General features: G+C 40.7%; 1 protein-coding gene and 1 pseudogene across 1 annotated transcript in view; both read right to left on the reverse strand.

The window, feature by feature from the left end:
- The window catches only part of WDR72 (WD repeat domain 72), a 210518-nt gene that overhangs the window by 57125 nt on the left and 137764 nt on the right, over window positions 1-15629 (reverse strand). The gene's annotated exons all lie outside the window — the stretch shown is intronic.
- Window positions 1-15629, reverse strand: part of LOC133769728 (DIS3-like exonuclease 1) — a 57039-nt pseudogene that overhangs the window by 36254 nt on the left and 5156 nt on the right.

The following is a 15629-nucleotide window of genomic DNA, read 5'->3' on the forward strand; positions in this document are numbered from 1 at the left end:
TCTATGCAATTTCCAATTTAACACCAGGTTTTTTTTCATTTTTCAATTATCTTTATATACAGAAGATCGATTCAGTATATAATTAGTAAAGATCTCATCAGTTTGCACTCACACAGAAACACAAAGTGTAAAAATACTGTTTGAGTACTAGTTATAGCATCACTTCACTGGACAACACATTAAGGAAAGATCCCACATGGGATGTAAGTACACAGTGACTCCTGTTGCTGACTTAGCAATTTGACACTCTTGTTTATGGCGTCAGTAATCTCCCTAGGTTCTAGGCATGAGTTGCCAAGGCTATGGAAGCCTTTAGGGTTTGCCGACTTTGATCTTTTTTTTTTTTAACTTTTATTTAATGAATATAAATTTCCAGTGTACAGCTTATGGATTACAATGGCTTCCCCCTCCCATAACTTCCCTCCCACCCACAACCCTCCCCTCTCCCCTTCCATTCACATCAAGATTCATTTTCAATTCTCTTTATATACAGAAGATCAATTTAGTATAAAGATTTCAACAGTTTGCACCCACATAGGAACACAAAGTGAAACATACTGTTTGAGTACTAGTTATAGCATTAAATCAAAATGTACAGCACATTAAGGACAGAAATCCCACATGAGGAGCAAGTGCACAGTGGCTCTTGTTGTTGACCCAACAAATTGACACTCTAGTTTATGGCGCCAGTAACCATCCTAGGCTGTTGTCATGAGTTGCCAAGGCTATGGAAGCCTTCCAAGTTTGCCGACTCTGATCATATTTAGACAAGGTCATAAAAGACAGAGTGAGGATAGTAACCAATGATCCTAAGAGTGGCATTTACCAGGTTTGAACAATTATACAGCATTAAGTGGGGAAGAGGACCATCAGGACACACAGGTTGGGAATAGAGCCATTGGTGGTAGAGTAGAGGTTATGATTACAAAGGAATGAGGCCCAAGTGTGCTAGACAGGGTCTAGAACAAAGGACAGAGTCATTATTAGATGTGCTAAGAAAGGTGCTGTCTAAGCTACAATTAAGTTTTCTGATTGAGAGGCAAATAGAACCTGATAGAAGGGGCTTGATAATAATCTGGTGGGCTTTAGGCCTTGTAAGTTAAGAGGCCCAGACCTATCTATCTCTTTACATGGGGTATATCCTAAGGGAGGTGTGAACCTCCTAGGGGAAGGCACTCTGTTGACTTTCATTACTTGGCTGGCCTGGGAGGAGAGCTGGCCAGGTAAAGGCAGGGGGCATCTCTAACAAGAAATGTACAGTTCTGCCTGCAATGTTGCTGACCCTACTTGACCACACCCTCAGCTGCAGTGGTCACTTTGGAAGTTGGGCTGAGTGAAGGGCTTTTCAGCTTAGAGCCAATAAGATCTGTGGCTCTGACCTGGGCATCCTTCGACTCCAGGGCAGGTCCATTTCCAGTGATCCAACTCTTGGCAGAGCTGCCAGGGCTCTTCACAAGCTGACTTCTGCTGAAGCCCAGGCTTACCACATTGAAAGCCACTGCAGTGGACTGGCCTGTTGGGTCTCCTTGAGGGCAGATCACTGTACAGATCAGCCATTAATAGGCCTGCCACCCATTGCTTCTGATGCCTAGCTTTCTTTTCCTCCTGGTTTGTGTTAAAGCAGACCAGAGGATGCAAGTCAAGGGAGTGCCCGTGTCCCATCTCTAAACTTCAGTGACCTGAAATACAAGTCTATAGTCACAGGCATGTTCTGTAGTAGTTTTTCTAAGGTAGGCAATGCCCATGAGGAAAATTATATTCTTACTTTAAAACTTTCTTTCCCTTTGGTCTGAAAGGGAGGTTTTTTTCTACTTACTGTATACTTCGCTGATGGTGAAGTGAATCTAGCTATGAGATTATTATTTAAGTTCTGATTTTGGCTATGCTATTACAGAAAAATGTTAGCCACCTCTTTTATAAGGTCTAAAGATTAAATTGTGTGTCCTACAGATTCCTTCATAATAGAATTAGTTTCCTACCTTGAAGAGAATAGAGAAATGAAAGAACAATTTGGAATTAGAATAGAGAAATGAGGGAGCAAGTCCTAGATCGCTTGCTGACAATAGCAATATTACATGAATACTTAGCAAACCTTTTCAACCATTAGATAACAACTTAAGAAAACATTTACCAGAAGGTCCAATGCCTTCTATAAATTTTAAGAATCATGTATTTGAAAACACCTCTTTTGATCTTATTCCAACAGGGTCATAGTCAAAGTGGAAGTTCTCTCCTCCCTTCAGAGAAAGGTACCTCCTTCTTTGATGGCCCATTCTTTCCACTGGGATCTCACTTGCAGAGATCTTTCATTTAGGTCTTCTTTTTTTCTTTTCCATGGTTTCTTGGCTTTCCATGCCTACAATACTCTCATGGGCTCTTCAGCCAGATACGAATGCCTTAAGGGCTGATTCTGAGGCCAGAGTGCTGTTTAGGACATCTGCCATTCTATGAGTCTGCTGTGTCTCTGCTTCCCATGTTGGATCATTCTCTCCCTTTTTGATTCTATCAGTTAGTATTAGCAGACACTAGTCTTGTTTGTGTGATCCCTTTGACTCTTAGACCTATCAGTCATCAATTGTGAACTGAATATTTTTAAGAACTACTTGTTATTTGAAGAGTCAAAGATGCAGTGAACGATGGAGAGACAGAGGGAAAGAAAGGAGAGAGATCTTCCATCCACTGGTTCACTCCCCAGATGGTCACAATGACCAAGGCTGCACCAGGCCAAAGCCAGGAGCTTCCTCCAGGTCTCCTGCATGAGTGCAGGGGCCCAAGCACGTGGGCCATCTGCTGCCTTCCGAGGAACATGAGCAGGGAACAGGACTGGAAATAGAACATCTGAGACTTAAACTGCCCATGTGGGATTCTGGTGCTACAGACAGCAGCTTAACCCCCTGCACCACAGTGCCAGCCCCTAATTATATACCTTCTAATGTAAAGGAATACTGCAGTTTTAGATAAAACAAGAAAGCTGGGTTGTATGTAGTTTGTTTGTTCAGGTATAAAACAAAGTAACAATTTCCATAGTGTTTCTCTGTACTCAGACATGGAAAAGTACATATGTGTAAGTGGAAAGGCGTACACATGTATTCCTGATGCTGGCCCTGGGCTGGATTAAAACAACTCAAGTCTTCAAAGTGATGAGGTCTTCTAAAGGACATGGTCCTTGACATTTCAGCAGGCTGCTATAAACGAGACAACGCATATGTATTTAAAATTTACTTACACATAAATGTATATGTGCACCTTAGATAATTTGCATATATTGTATGTTTTTATAACTTATGTACTTTGAAAGCAAATATAGGAAAATTAGATGTTTGCTCACAAGCACTAATATGTTCAAACTCGACATGAAAATCACTACTAATGGTCAGACTGCCAGGTGAGCATGTACTTACATGTGTAAGTGTGAACTTGATCTTTGATGCCCATGGCCAGTTGCTGCAATATGCCAAGATGCTTTATTGCTGGGTGCTGACACTGTATAGGGTAGGCTATAATCAATAATATTTGCTGCACTCTGTCAGTGAAATAAAACCCTGATTGTTCTGCAAATGTCTTAATTACTAATACAAACATCCCTGTTTTGAAATACAGTAACTCTGTATAACCCTTAACATTTTATTACCAGATAAAGGGTTTAAAAGTCTTAAGATACTTGTATCTGAAAGGTGCAACCTGATGGGGCCGGTGCTGTGGTGCAGCGGGTTAAAGCCCTGGCCTGAAACACCAGCACCCCATAAGGATGCCGGTTCTAGTCCTGGCTGCTCCTCTTCAGATCCCGCTCTCTGCTAGGGCCTGGGAAAGCAGTGGAAGATGGCCCAAGTGCTTGGGCCCCTGCACCGCAGCTCCGGCCGTTGTGGCCATTTGGGGAGTGAGCCATCAGATGGAAGACCCCTCTGTCTCTACCTCCTCTGTAATTTTCAAATAACTAAGTCTTAATAAGTTGGTAAAAATTGTTTGCTTGTTTTCTCAAACATTGTAGGGGATCAGTTTGAATCTTTTCTATAGGGCTTTAAGACTTCCTAGTCTAATCCTCTGCCTGCAGCGCCAGCACCCCGAGCACCGGATTCTGTCCCGGTTGCCCCTCTTCCAGGCCAGCTCTCTGCTGTGGCCCAAGTGCTTGGGCCCTGCACCTGCATGGGAGACCAGGAGAAGCACCTGGCTCCTGGCTTCGGATCAGCACAGTGCGCCAGCTGCGGCATGCCGGCTGTGGCAGCCATTGGAGGGTGAACCAATGGCAAAGGAAGACCTTTCTGTCTCACTGTCCACTCTGCCAGTCAAAAAGACTTCCTAAAGATCACTGTTGTGCATCCTGGGCTTAAAAAAATCCATCCCTTCGAAAGATCCAACATGGGAAGTGGGATACACAGCAGACCCATAGACTAACAGATGTCCTAAACAGCACTCTGGCCTCAGAATCAGGCATTCGGATCTGGTTGAAGAGCCCATGAGAGTATTGTAGGCATGGAAAACCAAGACACTCCAGGAAAAAAAAAAAAAAAAAAAAAAAGAAGACCTAAATGAAAGATCTCTGCAAGTGAGATCCCAGTGGAAAGAATGGGGCCATCAAAGAAGGAGGTACCTTTCTCTGAAGGGAGGAGAGAACTTCCACTTTGACTATGACCCTATCGGAATAAGATCGAAGTCGGTGAACTCTAAAGGCTTCCATAGCCCTGGCAACTCATGACTAGAGCCTAGGGAGATTGCTGATGCCTTAAACAAGAGTGTCAAATTGTTAAGTCAGCAACAGGAGTCACTGTGTGCTTACATCCCATGTGGGATCTGTCCTTAATGTGTTGTCTAATGTGCAGTGATGCTATAACTAGTACTGAAACAGTATATTTACACTTTGTGTTTCTGCATGGGTACAAACTGATGTGATCTTTACTAATTATATACTGAATCAATCTTCTGTATATAAAGATAATTGGAAATGAAAAAAACCTGGTGTTAAATTGGAAATGGCATAGATAATTAACTTTTTTTAAAAAATATTATGTAGGATCTCTGTCTTTAATGTGCTGTACACTCTTATTTAATGCTATAACTAGTACTCCAACAGTATATTTTTTCACTGTGTGTTGCTATATGGCGGCAAACTGTTGAAATTGTTACTTAATATATACTAAACTGATCTTCTGTATATAAAGAGAATTGAAAATGAATCATGATGTGATTGGAAGGGGAGAGGGAGCGGGAAAGGGGAGGGTTGTGGGTGGGAGGGAAGTTTTGGGAGGGGGAAGCCATTGTAACCCATAAGCTGTACTTTGGAAATTTATATTCATTAAATAAAAGTTTAATAAACCCCCCAAAAAAATCCATCCCTTCTTCCAAAAGACTAAAATGAGAATGGACATAAAGATACTGCTTCAAACAACTACATCCCATATGGGAGTGCCTGGGTTTGAGTCCTGGCTCCACTCCCAATTCCTGCTGTTGTGGACCCTGGAAGACAAGAGGGAGTGACTCAAGTACTTGGGTCCCAACCACTCATGTGGGAGATCTGGGTTGAGTGGCTCCTGGCTTCAGCCTGACCCAGGCCTGGCTGTGTGGGCATTTGGGGACTGAATCAGAAAATGGGAGTGCGCTCTCTCTCTCTGCCTTCCCCTCTTTCATACAGATTTTAAAAAGTCAATAGAAATTTAAGAACAAAACAAAGCTAAGACTAGGATGCTACTTGGAAGCACCAAAGCAGGAAGTTGGGTCAGCACCTCCCTCATGAAATTATGGCTTTCATTTTAATAAGCAAGGAAGAATTTATGCACTGTAAAATCATATTAAGGGAATTTGATTGCAAATTGAATATGGTCCAGCACCTCTCCAAAGCTCATTTAAGATATTTGATATTTGAGAGGAAAAGCCTAAATGGGCATGTTAACTATCCATTTAACTCTCCTATTCCAGTTCCAAATTCTATCTCTGCACTCTCTGACCATCAGAAAATAATGCCTTGGACCACATTATCTCAGTCAATCAAATGCATGGCTTCTGAGTTATGACTCAATTCCATGTCCTTTGACCTTCTGCAAGGTTAATATAAAGAGTGTCACCTTTAAGAGCATATTTTGTACCTTCTGGAAAACTATTTGGAGGAATACTCTGCCGTGCGACCTAGCACCACTTTATATTAAAATTTGTGATAAATTCCAGGAAAAATCGTTCCAGGAAAGAATGTTTATCCTCACCGATACATCTAGATATGGTGCCTTAATGGGAAACAATTTCTTTACTTAGTTGCCAGGCCAAAATTACATTAAGTAAGAACAAGAATTCCAGTTTTATTTTTTTTTTAAGCCTTTACTGATCCTCCTTTAGTATTTCCTCACTAAAGACCATTTTTGTCTTTAGGTTTTATATAACTGGAAATTAGCCAACAACCATAGTTTGTTTTACTTCAAATAATACAAGTCTGGGTGACCTGCTTTTTAAAGTTGCTCCATTTTCTGATTTTCTTGGCTTTTCTTAAATTCACAAATATATTTGAAGTAGTGATAACAGTGCTTTTTCCTTCTTACTCAGTGTTGAATTCTTATGAGTTAATCTTATGAGTACAAAATAAACTGGAAGTAGATCAATGTAAAACTTAGAAGAAAGAATAGGAAAGGAAGGAGGAAGAAGGGTGGGGGCATGGGTGGGAGGGAGGCAGGGATGTGGAATATCACTATGCACCTAAGTCTATATGAAATATATGAAAATTGCTCACCTTAAAAAAATGAAAAAAGTGCATTTAAAAAAACACAAAAAAGATTTTCAATGTTTTCACCATGGAGATATGGTAAATATTTGGGAGATAGATATCTTACTCTAATTTGAATTATACAATGCATACAGGTATCAAGATATCACACATTGCTCCATAAGTACATTTTTATTGTATCCATTAAATATAAAAATGACAAAAACTCAAGCTCCTTTTTTCTGCATTAGAATTTGGCCTTTGAGGGGCCAGTGCTGTGGCACAGTGATCTAAAGATCTGGCCTGCAGTGCTGGCATCTCATATGGGTACTAGTTTGAGTCCTGGCTGCTCTAGTTCCTATCCAGCTCTCTGCTATGGCCTGGGAAAGCATCGGAGGATGGCCCAATTGCTTGGGCCCCTTCACGTGCCTGAGAGACATGGAAGAAGTTCCTGGTTCCTGGCTTCAACCTGGCCCAGCCCTGAGTCATTGCGGCCAACTGAGGAGTAAACCAGTGGCTGGAAGGCCTCCCCTCTCTGTCTCTACCTCTCTGTAATTCTGCCTTTCAAATAAAATCTATTAAAAAAAAAAAAACTTGACCTTTGATTAACTTTTACTTTATTTGAGAGGTAGAGTTACAGACAGTGAGAGAGACAAAGAGGATCTTCCATATGCTGGTTCAGTCCCCAAATGGCTGCAACAGCCAGAGTTGGGCTTATCCAAAGCCAAGAGCTTCTTCTGGGTCTTCATGTGGGTGCAGGGGCCCAAGCACTGGGCCATCTTCTGCTTTCCCAGGCCATGGATGAGAGCTGGAACAGAAGAGGAGCAGCCAGGACTAGAGCCAGCACCACAGGCAGAGGATTGACCTATTGCGCCACAGTGCTGACTCCTTTGGTTAACTCTTAATTGGGCTCCCTTAGAACTTCACAAAGGTAGAATGCGAACTAAGTCGCAAGGTGGCATTGCTGTAAAAATGAACATCCTTTGTAAATGGCATCTGGACTAGGAGGTACCATAAAAATCTGATTTCATAGCCTGGTCTTCCCTGGAGCAGACCTGGAAACCCATGCGCATGGAATTGTAATGGGAGAGATTAAGCTTAACATGAAGCAGGACGAGTCTCATAGCTGTGCTGCTGTGACGATGCTCAACAAGGCAGGCCCACCGCTGTCCTGCAGGCCTTGAGCTTCCTTAGCGCTGTGTTGAGGGTACAGGTGCAGGGATAGCACATGGTCACCCTGTGAGTCTGAAGGTACAGCTGAGCTAAGAAGAACCGCTGATGGCTGTTGCACCCTCGAAGGGTCTTAAACATAAGAGCTAATGTGAACAGATTTGTTCTTCATAGGACATCTTTAGCTATTGAAGGAAATGGCTGCTGGGACAGATGGCTCAAATAATGCCCTGGTCAGAATTAGTTAACAGCCTTGCTGGAATAAGATGGAAGGCTACAAGGAAGAAGGAAAAGGAAAGTACCCTCCTAATAAGTCCTATGGAATCCTAGAAGCTCTAAGCCTACCCAGTGTGACTACAGAAACACCAACTACCTCCAGTATCTTTTAGCATTTGCTGCTACTTGGAGAAAACATTAAGCTGGTCTAGCAAATATGAACAACTAGAGGGAGATGGAGAAATATTAAATGAGGATCACCTGACCACTTTTTTCATCAGCAAATACTGGAAATGGTCAGGTTTGTCTCACTCCTTACATTGCTGTGTAACCATAGGCAAGCCAGCGGGTCTCTCTGAGCCTACCATCCATGAGAAAAAAAAAAACCAAAAACTTAGATTCAATAACTTCCAAATAATCCTGACTCAAATGTCCTGTGGGTGAGGGAGAGTAGGAGGGAGACAGGGAACAGGGAGGGAAGGAATATTATATTTTTAGAATTGTATCTATCAACCATATTGAATCTATTAAAACTAGTTAAAAATTAGAAAAAAGAATCACATGTAACTGAAGAAAGTAAATAAAACTAAATCTCATTTAAAAAGTCCTATATGGGGCCGGTGCTGCGGCTCACTATGCTAATCCTCCGCCTGCAGCGCCGGCACCCCGGGTTCTAGTCCCGGTCGGGGTGCCGGATTCTGTCCCGGTTGCTCCTCTTCCAGTCCAGCTCTCTGCTGTGGCCCGGAAAGGCAGTGGAGGATGGCCTAAGTGCTTGGGCCCTGCACCGGCATGGGAGACCAGGAGGAAGCACCTGGCTCCTGCCTTCGGATTGGCGCAGCATGCTGGCCGTGGCGGCCGTTGGGGGGTGAACCAACGGAAGGAAGACCTTTCTCTCTGTCTCTCTCTCTCACTGTCTATCTCTGCCTGTCAAAAAAAAGTCCTATGTGTCCTATAGTACCACTCATATACTAAGCACTAAACTAATCTTCAATGTCCCTCCCTACCCCCCAAATTATGTTCATTATCAAGTAAATATCAAATGCTGAGAGAAGAATCACAGGGTGAGTGCCCACAACTGGAGCTGGCTTTTGTCCAAGGTGGAACTGAGGACCTAGTGATTTCTCCACACTCAGACTTCACCCCTATAACATGATCACATCAATCAGTGAGATTTGATCAAGAGTGTTGGACCCCTTCCAGGGGCTGGTTCTAGCATGGGTTCTGACGGGCCAACCTGACCCCAAGTCACCTACCATAGCTGCCCCTGTGTCTAGAGTACTCACTGCAACATTCGCCCACCACAAACTCCCAGGGACTGTTGCCGATGGACAGAATGAGGAGAGATAATTAGCCATTCAGTACTCCTGTACTCTTCAACCAGCTTGAAATGAGATGTAAAAATCCAGTATAATATAAATCTAAAATCTAGAATAAAATGATCTGAAGTGAAAATAATTTTATTTAAAAAGCCTACCTCCAAGAGATGTAATAGGCACTTTCACGCCTTCAAGGGATTCATGACATTAAGAAAGAAGAGCAAAGCCTCCAGCTGTACAAAAAGTTTTGAAGTAGGAAATTTGAGTAAAAAGAATTGCGTGTACTTCTAGGAAATCTCATCATGATCTCAGCGTAATAACCATTTGCAAAAGAACCCTGAACTGAGTCCATGCCAGGGAGCATTATTGGAAAACGGCCTGCTCTGACAACTTCTTGGAATTCCTCTCTGTGCAAGTCGGCAGGCTGCTTGGCAAAAGCAGGGTATTAAGCTGGAGCCCTGGCATCTTCTAGAACCCTAGGAAACACAGAGCTCATTCGGGCTGAAAGGCTTGTGATTTATGACTCGAGTGTTGAAACAAGCCAAGTACAAGAGCTCATGTTGCCTGAATCATAAGAGAAGCTGATCTTTAATGTACACCCAAATGTGGTGATTGAAAAACAAAGTTGGGGTAATTAGGCAGATATGTGTTGTTACAGTTTTGTACCCGGAGTTCAGGGGCACACAGAAAACTGCACAGCCCCTGTTCTTGTGACCATGTCCAGCAATTTCCAAAGCACACACCATGGAAACTCAACATTTCTCACATGGAATTATACAATTGTCTCAACAATTTTTGAATCGTATATTGATGCAAATTTTCTTTTAAAATTAATGCTAACTATTAAATAACTGTGATTTCAAAATGAAAATGTTTACACTAATTTCAAATAAACGAACTAAGCACATAAATTTATGCTGTCAACTGTTTTTGTGCAGATCGAAAATTTTTGTGCTTTTAATTTGTAAATATGTCACTTATTAGAGAGGGCGTGTGAATGTATGTAAGCACGTCTGTATATTTCATATTAGTACTAAGAGGTTTTGCCCATGTAAAATTTTGTAAGCAAGTGCTACTGATGGGCTCTTCTGTCTACCAGGATGAATCAATTTTTTTCTACTACAATCTATCCAAAACAATATACTAAAATCAATGTGACAGTGGGGACAAAAGTTTATATGATGGTCACCCATCCATTCGTCTGTCTCAATTTCAAATCTCATATTCCATCCAAATACCCTTACTATTAGTGTTTAACTAGATAATATGCAAATTATTGGAAGTGTATACATGTAAATTCAACAAATAAGATAGTGCTAATTTTGTTGATTGATTTTTATAAAAGGTTCAGATGCTTATGTAAGTTTTAAAAAATAAACTTAGACTGTATTTTAAGTAATAAAAAGGAAGTTAGCCACTGGCTCAAAACATTAGGCCCATCAAGGTAGGATGTACTTTTGTCTGAACAGAGCAGAGAACTTCCACTTTGCATTTGACCCTGTCTAAAAACTGACAGTTTGTGAACTCAAAAGGCTTCCATAGCCTTGACAACTCATGTCAAGAGCCTCAGGTGATCACTGATGTCATAAATAAGAGTGTCAGTTGTTAAATCAACAACAGGAGTCACTGTGCACTTGCTCACCATGCCACCATGCTGGACCTTAGTCCTTAATGAGTTGTACTATGAGCATTAACGGTAAAACTTGTCTTCAAACTGTACTTTATACTTTGTGTATCTATGTGGATGCAAATAGTTGAAATCTCTGCTTAGTAAAAAGTTGGTCTTCTGTATATAAAGTCAGTTAAAAACGAATCTTAAGGCCGGCGCCACGGCTCACTTGGCTAATCCTCTGCCTGCGGCACTGGCACCCCGGGTTTTAGTCCTGGTTGGGGTGCTGGACAGTGGGACTAAAGTCAATACAACTGGGAAGGAAAACCTGCCAATTGCAATAAATATGAAGAGGGTGAAGGCATCATAAGTCACTTTAGAGTTGCTCCAACTGGAGTATCTAAGTGCTTTATTCCATTAGTCACAACTGTACTGCTGCTTCATTCTTACATTCTTTCAATACCTTTTATACTTGTGATTTATGCCTGCAGAATAACTAGAAAAATCATATATGTTTTACATGCAGATTCCAGAAGGAGACAGAACACAGCTAAGTCAACTTCCTTTTTGAATCCAGTTCTGTAATGGTGTTAAAGGACACGTGGTTTTCCAGTAAAATCTACTCCTGTAGCTACACTTTCCACACATGGACTCCTTCCAGGGCTGTACTGCTTTCTTAAGCTATAGCATGGTGGAATCTTATCCTTTATAATGTTTTGGAGAAAGCTGAGGGTGGCGCCTGCACAATTTGATTTGGTGTAAAAATACACACCAAATCTGATTTCTGTTACATTAAGGCATTCTCTGACAAAATACACAGAACAAGAAATGAAGTGAATTATGTTTTAGAAATATCTTACGAGCTTGTTTCCCCGAATACCTGACCACTAATTTTAAAAAATGGACCAAAACCCACTTTAATTGAATATTTAATAGATGATTTAATGGTCAAGTTAAGATACATTTTAAATGCTAAATATAAAAATGATTTGTGTTTGCTTACTGGAAATATTTGCAATACAAGCCAACATATATAATAAACTAATATTTAAGGCAAATTTACTATGAAAGAAATGAAATGACTATCTTCAATTTACAAACATACCACATTCATCAAATTATATTTTTGACTTATAGTTGGTTTTTCTAATATGAATATCATAATAGTGGATTTCCATTAACAGTAGAAATGGTTTAACTCATTTTTAAATGTATAATAGATTTTCCTTTTAAATTAACCATTGGAAATACAAAAATGGTAATACTTACATAGGGAAAAACTCAGATTTAGTGAGAGTGAAATATATTTTCCATAAAGTGAATTTTACACTCTTGTAAATTCCATCTTCTTCATCATGACCCATGAAATAGTTTGATTTATAGAAAAGTTTGTGGTTGTCCAGTAGGAGCACACAATCTTATGTCATTTTCCAACAATTCACAACACTAAAGTTACATAAGTCTAACTTGCCATAGTTTCCCTCTAAATGGAATGGGAAGAGAATAACTTTATTTGATATCAGTAATGAGAAATCAAAAGACATTCTAAAACCTTTTGAAAACTAAAATATTATGTAAGTATCAGAAAAGGCATGGTATTCACTTGAAAATAAACAACTTAATTTTTTAAAGAAATAATGCTAAAATAGTTATTCTGACATCTCTAAATAGTCATTTCTTCATAGTACATTTGAATAAACTTCAGGTGGTTCGGAAAGCTCAAACTATGAAATTCCTAAAAAAAAAATTCTAAACATCCCTTTGCATCCATTAACATTAATCTCTCTCTCTCTCTCTCTCTCTCTCTCTCTCACACACACACACACACACATTATTGTTTCTGAGAACCAATGCTACCTGACATTTTTACTGCTGATAAAAAAAAAAAAAAAGACCAATTAAAACTTTCCAATCTCCTCCACTATTATAAGCATCCTGAACGCACAACAATAGGCATGCTATGGATCCACACAAGTGAGTCGCCAATTCTGTATGTAAGAGGTATTTTGCCATTGCCTTCTGAAAGATGATTTCACAGTGCAGGGTATGTCATATGAAAAAAGAATGATACTGCCCAATCTTAACAGTCTGAAAGAAACATAAATCAATGACATAAGGGAGGCAGGTGATGTAATGACTCTAGAATTAAGTAGATGGCTTGAAAAGATGGATCATGAAATCTAACCTTTGAAATTATTCATTGGATATGAATATAAACACATAGAAAAGCACATTTCAAAATTACCTTGCCTGTGAAAATTCTATTCACTAAATCACGATTTTTTTAAAAGTGGCAAGGAGAAATAATATATGCAATTCCTGGAAATGTGTAATAGCAAACACTTAATGGCTGAGTCTTATTTAATGATTCAGTTGAGGATGTTTATGAAAAGAAAAAAGGTCAATAATGTCTACATAAATCCATAGAAAGGAAAAAAAGAAAGTAGGTGGTGAAACCTATACTTGCCAATAAATGGCAAATAATGCAAACATTGTCAGAAGAGATGAGAAATAAGACGAACAATTACTGTATATATATCTGGAAAAAAATTACAAACTGATTCAAACAGGGTGTGAGATTGATTTAGATGAAATGTAAGGGAAAAGGAAATAATCTCAAACTGGCACCAAGATCCACAGAAACTCAGATGCTGTTACTAATGAGACCTGAGCTCTAATGATCCCAAAAGGTGGACGGTATCAGCCTAAGGGCAGGTAGGCACGATTTCCCTCTTTTTTATGTAATGTAAACAAAATTTCTGACTTTGCGTGGAACATGAGGCACTCATATCCCATCTAACTAACATGGGTTCATGAATATGTTTTCCTAAAAAATCCTAAGACAATAAAATGGCAGAAAATTTACTACACTTCTACAAACAAAATACTCAACAGAAAGATCCACTCCCAAAAAGATACTCTTACTGAATTTCTTTGAATCCACTGCTTTAATCACTCTCTGCTTTGCGTTTTAAAAAGTCTCACTTCTCATAAAATAATTTTTAAGGGCTTTCTATCTTCCAGGAAAAGTTTCCACAGCACAATCTTTGTATTCCGGGTGTGTCACTTTCTGGTTGCTGCTTGGAGTGGCCTCATTTCCTATACCCTGCTTGCACCTTGCAGGAAATGCATCCCCCTCTCTGACCAGCCATACTTGCCTGCCTCTGTGGCTTTCCTTGTGTCACTCCTTTTTCCCTGAGGTACTCTTCTTACACTAGGCTCTTTCTCGTTGGTGTCATTTGGGTCCTTCTAGAAGCTGACGTTTGCTGGTTAAAAAAGCAAAAGTTGCACCCATGTGTGAGGGGGTGGGGTAGGGGAGGAGGACAGAAGCAGGATTGGGCAAGAAGAGCTCTCTGTTCTCCACACAGATCTGAAAAGGTCTCTATAAGCCTAACGGGAAACTCCTGGTGCCAAGGCTAACCATCAGAGGAGGGGTGCATGCGCTGAAAATGGCCAGGCTCTTGTGTTACCACACTGCTTGGTCACAGTCCCAAGATAACTGTGACATCTGCTCAAATGCTGGGATGGGTCCTGAAGGTGTTCACGTCTGGAAGCTGACAGCACTAGAGAGGCAAGCAGTCCTTTCTTGAAGAGAGATCTCAGAAGTGCATCTCATCATACCTGCCACACGAATATTCACGAGAGCACATTCAAATGTCTACTCCTATGGAATTCTAAAAACCATCCCCAGGCACTTGGTGGCTCTGTGCCACCACAGAAATGTGAATGTTAGTATCTCATGCCACACTGTGTTCTTATAGATTTACCTTCCTCTGCCTTCTGGAAAGTAGAAACAGTATTCTCATCACAACATTCATAACTTGGGAAACAGAGCACCTAACATAATACACGAAAGAGGTAAAGTGAATGAATGGATGGGTGGGTGGACAGACGGACTTACCAGACTGGTAATAATCAGACTGGTTATTCCCTACTCCACTGCAGAGGCAGCAGAGGAAATACACCTCATATATTACAAGCTGTCAAAAAATTAGATGTATGAGCTCTTTAAATACGAATGAACTATTGGACTTTAAGAACACAACAAAGTTTTATAATTATATTTCCAAATATAAATCCTTACGAGAACCTAACTAGGTACCATTTTCCAACTATGATTCTCTTCCAATTTTATCCTTCAGTTCAGAGATTGGGAAATAGCTCATCTGCTTTTTATTTTTTAGCTTTTTTTAAAAAAAAAATCTACTGGAGAGAGAGGGGAAGAGGGAGAAAATGCACCCATCCACTGGTTCATTCCCCAAATGCCCTCAATAGCTGGGTCTTGGAGTTTGGGACTCAATCCAGGTCTCCCTTGAAGATGACAGGGACCCAACTACTTGAGCCATCACAGCTGCCTCCCAGGGTCTGCATTAGAAGGAAGCTGGAGTCAGGAGCCAGGGTATCAAACAGAGGGACTCAGATATGGGATATGGGCAGTTCACCTGCTACACCAAATGCCTTCCCCTCATCAGCTTTTGAAATTCTATGATATGCTTTGTACAGGCTAATCCTCCGCCTTGCGGCGCCAGCACACCGGGTTCTAGTCCCGGTTGGGGCACCGGATTCTATCCCGGTTGCCCCTCTTCCAGGCCAGCTCTCTGCTATGGCCCGGGAAGGCAGTGGAGGATGGCCCAAG

The sequence above is a fragment of the Lepus europaeus genome, chromosome 11 (genome assembly GCF_033115175.1).
Source record: "Lepus europaeus isolate LE1 chromosome 11, mLepTim1.pri, whole genome shotgun sequence".
Classification (NCBI taxonomy): Eukaryota; Metazoa; Chordata; class Mammalia; order Lagomorpha; family Leporidae; genus Lepus; species Lepus europaeus.